The sequence below is a fragment of the Leuresthes tenuis genome, unplaced genomic scaffold, assembly GCF_036924035.1.
Source record: "Leuresthes tenuis unplaced genomic scaffold, fLeuTen1.0.hap1 SCAF_135, whole genome shotgun sequence".
NCBI lineage: Eukaryota > Metazoa > Chordata > Actinopteri > Atheriniformes > Atherinopsidae > Leuresthes > Leuresthes tenuis.
The window spans coordinates 112,971-120,764 of record NW_027325489.1 but is presented as its reverse complement, the minus strand read 5'-3'; the positions used below and the strand labels follow the sequence as shown (position 1 = coordinate 120,764).

At 41.6% G+C, this 7,794-nt stretch overlaps 2 non-coding genes across 2 annotated transcripts; both read left to right on the top strand.

The window, feature by feature from the left end:
• Positions 1-2,876: 2,876 nt before the first annotated feature.
• Positions 2,877-2,996, top strand: LOC140287461 (U5 spliceosomal RNA). Its single transcript, XR_011911625.1, has one exon. It is a non-coding gene; the product is annotated as a U5 spliceosomal RNA (small nuclear RNA).
• Positions 2,997-6,942: 3,946 nt separating this feature from the next.
• Positions 6,943-7,062, top strand: LOC140287460 (U5 spliceosomal RNA). Its single transcript, XR_011911624.1, has one exon. It is a non-coding gene; the product is annotated as a U5 spliceosomal RNA (small nuclear RNA).
• Positions 7,063-7,794: the final 732 nt, after the last annotated feature.

Below are 7,794 nucleotides of genomic sequence, written 5' to 3'. Positions count from 1 at the left end.
TTTATGCTTTTAATGGTTCTCACCTTCTCAACACTAAATGTGAGAAGTGTGAAATCAAAGACAAGAGCCCAGAGTATTTTATCCTTCTTAGACTCCATAAAATCAGATGTGTTTTTAATACAAGAATGTGGACTACCTTTTTTAAAAAACCATAGACAATGGGAGGAAATGTGGCCCCATTTATCGATATGGAGTGGCTCAAATCAAAATAAAAATGATGGTGTGGCCATTCTAATTAAAAATCCGCATGTTCTGGTGAAAGGTAGCACAGTGGTGAGAGACGGACGGGCACTTTTAGCACACTTGAATTTTATGGGGCAAGACTTTAACCTCTTAAATATTTATGGTTTCAATGGAAAAAATGAAAGGTATGACCTTTTAGAAGATATACAGCTTTACATGCTAGGGCAAGTACCTTTAGTTGTAGGAGGGGATTTTAACTGTATCTTGAGCAGGAAAGATAGAAAAAGAGCAGGGGTAGATTTTAAAGTGGATAAGACTTCGATTTTATTTCAGGGCATATGCAGGGATTTTAAGCTTACTGACTGTTTTAAAACCATGCATCCCAGAGAGGAGGGCTTCACCTGGTTTAGTCATGATGGCACCAGAGCCTCTCGCATTGATTATTTCTTTACTAGAGATTGCCCACCCACTGATGTTAGATTAACCCCTGTTTTCTTTTCAGACCACCTTATGCTCTCCTGCACCCTTTCACCCCCTTCTGGTGTGACGGTAGGAAGTGGTCTGTGGAAACTCAACTGTTCCCTGTTGGAGGATGAAATCATAGTCAGTCAGTACAGGGAATGTTATAAAGAGTGGCAGACCCTTCAAGACCTCTACGAAACACATGCACAATGGTGGGAAATGGTGAAGGAAACGACCCAGACTTTTTTTAAACAGCAAGGTAAACGTAAAAAAAGGAAAGAGAATAGATGTATGATGGGACTACATAAACGCTTACAGCGCTACTTTAAACTAAATCAGTGTGGCATAGACTTTAAAGAAGAAATCAAAGATGTCAAAAAGGAAATGTCAGTTTTAGCAGAAATAAAGAGTAAAGGAATTTTTGTAAGAAGCAGGGAGCAGGAAATTGAGGAAGGTGAAAAAGAAAGAAAGTTATAAATAAAAAGGAGTGTATTCAAAATCTAAAAAGAGAAGATGGGTTTTTAACAAAATCCACACAAGAGATGATTGAAACTGTACATACCTTTTATAGTAACATGTACAAAGAGAAACCAGTGCACTTGGAAACATCGGCAGAAATCTTAAAATTCGTTGACAAAACCGTAAAAGAGAATGCACACTTGAAACAGAATTTTACTGCTTTAGAGTAAAAAAAATGCCTAACAGGTTTTAAGAGAAGTCGAGCTCCGGGTTTAGACGGGCTTCCTGCAGAATTCTATCTGACCTATTGGGACCTTTTATCATCAGACATTTTAGATGTTTTTAAAGATTTTGAAAAACTCGACCGACTGCCTGATAGTTTTAGAGTGGGACACAAAACCGCTCTCTCTCTTTTTTTTTTTTATCGTGTGCCAGGGCGTTGTCTCACGTATTAGATTATGCTTAAGATACGAATGGGTTTATCAGTCACATCAGAATCCATACATACTGATCCTCCCGTAATAAAATGGTCGGATCTTATCAAACACACTTTGTTTCTTGTGACAATCAAGTCAGCGAAACAGCGTATACACGTCAAGACACTGAATCAAGTTTGCCACAAGAACTCATAAGTTTGGCAGTATTGCTCTGCCGTCAGCAATCATACACCCATTTTATTTTCGTGAGACATGTGCAAGCACCTGTTCATCTACTGTTCTATCACTATGAATTAGTGATCTATTATCAATAAGGATACTTCTACAACTACTATCAAAGTATGTCCGGACTTCTTATGTTGTCAGTTGCTATATATGAATAAGTGGGTAGCTACTGACAAGCATTAAGCATGTCACACAGCCCAAACATATAACATTTCAGGACACACCACACAGTTAACAACCACAGTGAAGCGTGTCAAAGCCCAAACATGTAACATTCAACAGGACACTTACACAACACATTCAAATCAAACAGTCAGACAACATACAAGAACATATACCCCAGCCGGCATTGCTCCCTGCCTATTTTCGTACAGCACACTATGTGTGCGCACACCTTTATTCACAAACTCTTCAACTTATACTCTTTTACCGAAGCTGCTACAGCTCGATTGGCCGAATACCCTTTGATCCTATTTCGGTGAATTTGACATCTGCCTTACATATAACAGATTAGCGGTTTAGCAGTTTTAATTTAGTTTGAGTGAAGGAATTCATTTTATAGCAAAATCCGAAATCGTGAAGAACTCATGAAAGTAAGCTTATTCTCGGATTCCTGAAACTTTAGATTTGCTCTTTCTTTTACTGCAAAGTACAACGTTGTTTTTTTTGTTTAAATCTTTCTAGACATGGTAAATATTAAGGACAAAGCAGTTTTCACATAGTTTGAGTGAAGGAATTAATTTTATAGATAAAATCCCAAGAGTCTGCTGAGAAAAGAGAGTGAATGCGAAGTAGACTTTAACACGGCTATGGGAGCGAGCCGAGTGTGGGCTAACCGGGAGAATTGCTTGAAAGAAACGCGACACCGAATGAGCGATCAGAACAAAGCCTCAATACGGGATTCTCGTGGTGTTTTTGTTGCTGCCTTGTCTTTTGCACAGAGTAAAAGACAAGGCAGCCATCGAATAGGGCCCGATTGTTCCTACTTGGTCAGCCGAGGAGCAAGGGGGGGGGGGGGGGGGGCAAGCGTCTCCACCAAGCAAAGCTCACCATGGGGAAGGTGGCTATGCCAACTAGCCTGATGCCCTGCTCCCGCAGTGACGGATAATCGTACTCTGGTTTCTCTTCATAACTCTTTCTCATAAGTCTTTCGCCTTTTACTAAAGATTTCTGTGGAGAGCAGCACTAATGAGTTGTTTCTATTTTTGGCAGGCTTTACCTTTGCGGGTGAAGCCCTTTCTGTCTGTGCAAAAGAAATCTTCTTACTGTGCAGAGTGACTTCTCTGAGTAGAGTCGCCTTACTTGTTGCGACTGTGCCGATGTTCGAAGCTGGAGTGCAAAGTTGTTGCTTGAATGGTGCTTGCTGGAGCGTGCGGGAGTGCAAAGTTATACCATTTAAAAGGGCTGAAGAGTGCTCAGTGCAGCGGGTGGGCGACACTTTGGCCACCTTGAAAACCGAGGTTACATCCACTACCAGGGGCAGCCCAAGTTCTGCCGCAAGTGTGGTGAGCATGGACACCTGGTTGAGGCTTGTACCAAGGTGTTATGTGGGAAGAGCAGAGAAATTGGGCAAACTTTTGGAGAGTGTCCAAATGGCAGGAAATGTAATCTCTGTGGAGAATTAAATCACCTCTTCAGAGATTGCCCTAAATCTTTTGCCAACAAATTAAAGACGGTAAAGCCACAGTCAAGCCAACAAAGAGAAGGACCAAAGGTGGCAGTTGGTGAACAAAGTGAAGAGGTTGACCCAATAAATTCAAACTTCCCGCCAAAAGCTTGGATTGGAAGTGAGGAGCAAAAAGGGGAGGGGCCTGTAGAGGCCTCACCACTCAGTGTTGAAGTCTGTGAGAATTCACAGGCAGAGGGTGGAGCTACGCTAAATGAGGAGGAAGAGCAGACAGGTGAGTCTAGTGAAGATACTCACCTCCCCGAAGGTCAACAGCCGAAGAGGACGGCATCTGAGCCTCTGATTCCCCAGTGGTATCAGAGAAGAGGGGAAGGGTTAGGTCCCTTTCAGACAGTTCTTCAGTGGAAGAACCTAGAGTCTTCCCCTCCGACTCACCAAATGAGGTCTCCTTTTTAACTTCAGCTCTGCAATCAACCCCCAGGGACTCAAAGTTAAATGCAACATTGCGTCAGAGGCCAACACCGAGAGTCCGAAAAGGAAATATAGATCACCCTACTCACTTTTCACCTAAAGAAATGAAGGAAGAGCTAGTTTCCCAAGAAATAACCTGTGTGTAATTTGTTTTGATAACTTAGAAAAACGAAAATGACATACCTACTTTCCTTTATGCTTTTAATGGTTCTCACCTTCTCAACACTAAATGTGAGAAGTGTGAAATCAAAGACAAGAGCCCAGAGTATTTTATCCTTCTTAGACTCCATAAAATCAGATGTGTTTTTAATACAAGAATGTGGACTACCTTTTTTAAAAAACCATAGACAATGGGAGGAAATGTGGCCCCATTTATCGATATGGAGTGGCTCAAATCAAAATAAAAATGATGGTGTGGCCATTCTAATTAAAAATCCGCATGTTCTGGTGAAAGGTAGCACAGTGGTGAGAGACGGACGGGCACTTTTAGCACACTTGAATTTTATGGGGCAAGACTTTAACCTCTTAAATATTTATGGTTTCAATGGAAAAAATGAAAGGTATGACCTTATAGAAGATATACAGCTTTACATGCTAGGGCAAGTACCTTTAGTTGTAGGAGGGGATTTTAACTGTATCTTGAGCAGGAAAGATAGAAAAAGAGCAGGGGTAGATTTTAAAGTGGATAAGACTTCGATTTTATTTCAGGGCATATGCAGGGATTTTAAGCTTACTGACTGTTTTAAAACCATGCATCCCAGAGAGGAGGGCTTCACCTGGTTTAGTCATGATGGCACCAGAGCCTCTCGCATTGATTATTTCTTTACTAGAGATTGCCCACCCACTGATGTTAGATTAACCCCTGTTTTCTTTTCAGACCACCTTATGCTCTCCTGCACCCTTTCACCCCCTTCTGGTGTGACGGTAGGAAGTGGTCTGTGGAAACTCAACTGTTCCCTGTTGGAGGATGAAATCATAGTCAGTCAGTACAGGGAATGTTATAAAGAGTGGCAGACCCTTCAAGACCTCTACGAAACACATGCACAATGGTGGGAAATGGTGAAGGAAACGACCCAGACTTTTTTTAAACAGCAAGGTAAACGTAAAAAAAGGAAAGAGAATAGATATATGATGGGACTACATAAACGCTTACAGCGCTACTTTAAACTAAATCAGTGTGGCATAGACTTTAAAGAAGAAATCAAAGATGTCAAAAAGGAAATGTCAGTTTTAGCAGAAATAAAGAGTAAAGGAATTTTTGTAAGAAGCAGGGAGCAGGAAATTGAGGAAGGTGAAAAAGAAAGAAAGTTATAAATAAAAAGGAGTGTATTCAAAATCTAAAAAGAGAAGATGGGTTTTTAACAAAATCCACACAAGAGATGATTGAAACTGTACATACCTTTTATAGTAACATGTACAAAGAGAAACCAGTGCACTTGGAAACATCGGCAGAAATCTTAAAATTCGTTGACAAAACCGTAAAAGAGAATGCACACTTGAAACAGAATTTTACTGCTTTAGAGTAAAAAAAATGCCTAACAGGTTTTAAGAGAAGTCGAGCTCCGGGTTTAGACGGGCTTCCTGCAGAATTCTATCTGACCTATTGGGACCTTTTATCATCAGACATTTTAGATGTTTTTAAAGATTTTGAAAAACTCGACCGACTGCCTGATAGTTTTAGAGTGGGACACAAAACCGCTCTCTCTCTTTTTTTTTTTTATCGTGTGCCAGGGCGTTGTCTCACGTATTAGATTATGCTTAAGATACGAATGGGTTTATCAGTCACATCAGAATCCATACATACTGATCCTCCCGTAATAAAATGGTCGGATCTTATCAAACACACTTTGTTTCTTGTGACAATCAAGTCAGCGAAACAGCGTATACACGTCAAGACACTGAATCAAGTTTGCCACAAGAACTCATAAGTTTGGCAGTATTGCTCTGCCGTCAGCAATCATACACCCATTTTATTTTCGTGAGACATGTGCAAGCACCTGTTCATCTACTGTTCTATCACTATGAATTAGTGATCTATTATCAATAAGGATACTTCTACAACTACTATCAAAGTATGTCCGGACTTCTTATGTTGTCAGTTGCTATATATGAATAAGTGGGTAGCTACTGACAAGCATTAAGCATGTCACACAGCCCAAACATATAACATTTCAGGACACACCACACAGTTAACAACCACAGTGAAGCGTGTCAAAGCCCAAACATGTAACATTCAACAGGACACTTACACAACACATTCAAATCAAACAGTCAGACAACATACAAGAACATATACCCCAGCCGGCATTGCTCCCTGCCTATTTTCGTACAGCACACTATGTGTGCGCACACCTTTATTCACAAACTCTTCAACTTATACTCTTTTACCGAAGCTGCTACAGCTCGATTGGCCGAATACCCTTTGATCCTATTTCGGTGAATTTGACATCTGCCTTACATATAACAGATTAGCGGTTTAGCAGTTTTAATTTAGTTTGAGTGAAGGAATTCATTTTATAGCAAAATCCGAAATCGTGAAGAACTCATGAAAGTAAGCTTATTCTCGGATTCCTGAAACTTTAGATTTGCTCTTTCTTTTACTGCAAAGTACAACGTTGTTTTTTTTGTTTAAATCTTTCTAGACATGGTAAATATTAAGGACAAAGCAGTTTTCACATAGTTTGAGTGAAGGAATTAATTTTATAGATAAAATCCCAAGAGTCTGCTGAGAAAAGAGAGTGAATGCGAAGTAGACTTTAACACGGCTATGGGAGCGAGCCGAGTGTGGGCTAACCGGGAGAATTGCTTGAAAGAAACGCGACACCGAATGAGCGATCAGAACAAAGCCTCAATACGGGATTTTCGTGGTGTTTTTGTTGCTGCCTTGTCTTTTGCACAGAGTAAAAGACAAGGCAGCCATCGAATAGGGCCCGATTGTTCCTACTTGGTCAGCCGAGGAGCAAGGGGGGGGGGGGGGGGGGGGGGGGGGGGCAAGCGTCTCAACCAAGCAAAGCTCACCATGGGGAAGGTGGCTATGCCAACTAGCCTGATGCCCTGCTCCCGCAGTGACGGATAATCGTACTCTGGTTTCTCTTCATAACTCTTTCTCATAAGTCTTTCGCCTTTTACTAAAGATTTCTGTGGAGAGCAGCACTAATGAGTTGTTTCTATTTTTGGCAGGCTTTACCTTTGCGGGTGAAGCCCTTTCTGTCTGTGCAAAAGAAATCTTCTTACTGTGCAGAGTGACTTCTCTGAGTAGAGTCGCCTTACTTGTTGCGACTGTGCCGATGTTTGAAGCTGGAGTGCAAAGTTGTTGCTTGAATGGTGCTTGCTGGAGCGTGCGGGAGTGCAAAGTTATACCATTTAAAAGGGCTGAAGAGTGCTCAGTGCAGCGGGTGGGCGACACTTTGGCCACCTTGAAAACCGAGGTTACATCCACTACCAGGGTCAGCCCAAGTTCTGCCGCAAGTGTGGTGAGCATGGACACCTGGTTGAGGCTTGTACCAAGGTGTTATGTGGGAAGAGCAGAGAAATTGGGCAAACTTTTGGAGAGTGTCCAAATGGCAGGAAATGTAATCTCTGTGGAGAATTAAATCACCTCTTCAGAGATTGCCCTAAATCTTTTGCCAACAAATTAAAGATGGTAAAGCCACAGTCAAGCCAACAAAGAGAAGGACCAAAGGTGGCAGTTGGTGAACAAAGTGAAGAGGTTGACCCAATAAATTCAAACTTCCCGCCAAAAGCTTGGATTGGAAGTGAGGAGCAAAAAGGGGAGGGGCCTGTAGAGGCCTCACCACTCAGTGTTGAAGTCTGTGAGAATTCAAAGGCAGAGGGTGGAGCTACGCTAAATGAGGAGGAAGAGCAGACAGGTGAGTCTAGTGAAGATACTCACCTCCCCGAAGGTCAACAGAAGGTCAATTTGTTGATAGG